Source organism: Schistocerca nitens, chromosome 5 (genome assembly GCF_023898315.1).
Source record: "Schistocerca nitens isolate TAMUIC-IGC-003100 chromosome 5, iqSchNite1.1, whole genome shotgun sequence".
In the NCBI taxonomy this organism is placed as follows: domain Eukaryota; kingdom Metazoa; phylum Arthropoda; class Insecta; order Orthoptera; family Acrididae; genus Schistocerca; species Schistocerca nitens.
The window spans coordinates 437,315,089-437,317,139 of record NC_064618.1 but is presented as its reverse complement, the minus strand read 5'-3'; the positions used below and the strand labels follow the sequence as shown (position 1 = coordinate 437,317,139).

Genomic DNA, 2,051 nt, shown 5'->3' with positions numbered 1-2,051 from the left:
CACAAAATATTAAATCACTTGACTGATCCTTGAACAAACTGAAATACTTAACTTAGGAGGAATCCATATTCACTAAAAACTAAACTAAACTTCTCCCGAACAGGCCATGAAGGCCCAACGGTACCGACCGGCCGCCGTGTCATCCTCAAACCACAGGCGTTACTGGACGCGGATATGGAGGAGCATGTGGTCAGCACACCGCTCTCGCGGCCGTGTGTCAGTTTACGAGACCAGAGCCCCTACTTCTCAGTCAAGTAGCTCCTCAGTTTACTTCCAAGGGCTGAGTGCACCCTGCTTGCCAACAGCGCCCGGCAGACTGGATGGTCACCCATCCAAGTGCTAGCCAAGCCCGGCAGCGCTTAATTTCGGTGATCTGACGGGTACCGGTGTTACCACTGAGGCAAGGCCGTTGGCCATACATGTTCACAGCAGTGTCAAAATATATTTGTTACTGTCAATGAACACCATAACTTATCGCTTGATACAAACAGAATGATAGTCATTTCGATATACAGTTCTGGCTTCTAATAAAACTTGAGCTGCTGGATCTGAAGCGGAAACTATGTTGTGTTAGGCGATGATTAGAGAGTCGTCGGCATAACCATGCCCTCAAGATATTCCGTATTCCACCGCTGCCGGAGCATTACTTTTATTAGAGAAGCGCAGCGCAGCTCAGCTCCACTCTGGAATCATCCTTAACGACGGCAGAGTCGTCTTGCTTCAGATCCGGCAGCTCGAGTTGTATTAAAAGCAAGAACTGTATATCGAAGATTATACGGCCGGCCGCTGTGGCCGAGCGGTTCTAGGCGCTTCAGTCCGGAACCGCGCTGCTGCTGCGGTCGCAGGTTCGAATCTTGCCTCGGGCATGGATGTGTGTGATGTCCTTAGGTTAGTTAGGTTTATGTAGTTCTAAGTTCTAGGGGACTGATGACCTCAGATGTTAAGTCCCATAGTGCTCAGAGGCAATTGAACCATTTTGAAGATTATACGCAATCATATATTGATATGGCTGTCATTCTTTATTGCAGCAAGTGATTAAAGTCACAGTGTTCAGCGACAGTAACAAATACATTCTGACATTCCTGTGGACAAGGATTGTTTCCAAACTGAGTATTCTATCTCGTTAAAGTTTTATGAAGTGATAAAGTATTTAGTGTGTGTTTTAGTATCCGCTCGACCTTCTGTAGAAGTAAATCTAGTATCGACGCGGGATGTCTCAAGTGATTTTTTCGTCCGCCATTACAAGTGGAACCATTGTACAACATACGAAGAAACATTTTGTCATATGAATTTAGCAAGTAGAATGTCATAGTAGACAGTGTCGAAAGCTTTGCCGAAGTCCAAAAAACACATAATAGTCTCTTGTTGTCTGCCCATTGCTTGTTTCAAGTCCTCAAGCACTTATGCGAGGGGAGCTCGATAAGTAACGCAACAATTTTTTTTTCTCGGCCAATTTCGCTTGAAAAAATGCGCAGTTTATTGTGGGCCATCGCGGAGTATTCCCGCTTGGCCCCTATAGTTTAATGAAGCTCCGATAGATGACGCCCCTCGTACATAGCCTTCAAAATGGAGTCTGTAACGCAGGTGCATTCCAAGCACACAGCTGTCATTGATTTCCTTTTGGTGGAAAACGAGAGTATCGTAGATATTCATAGGCGCTTGCGAATGTCTACGGAGACCTGGGACAGAAGGAGAGAACAGTGAGTCGCTGGCCGAGGCGTCTGTCATCAATCGCAACAAACCCGACCGGTCTCCCACGTGCCGGCAGCTCGCACACGGCTGTGACTCCTGCAGTGTTGGAACGTGCGGACACTCTCATTCGAAGTGATGGACGGATCACAATCAAACACCTCGCTGCTCAACTGGACGTCTATGTTGGTAGCGCTGACACACTCGTCCACAAGTGCTCAAAGGTGTGTGCCCACTGGATTTCCTGCCGCCTAACAGAAGACCATAAAAAGCAACGAAGGAGCATCTGTGTGGAACTGCTTTCGCGTTACGAGGCTGACTGTGACGGCACTTTGTCGAACTTCGTCACTAGCATTGAAAAG

General features: G+C 47.2%; 1 pseudogene; it reads right to left on the bottom strand.

Annotated features, from left to right (window-relative positions):
- Positions 1-296: 296 nt before the first annotated feature.
- On the bottom strand, positions 297-414 carry LOC126261515 (5S ribosomal RNA; annotated as a pseudogene).
- Positions 415-2,051: the final 1,637 nt, after the last annotated feature.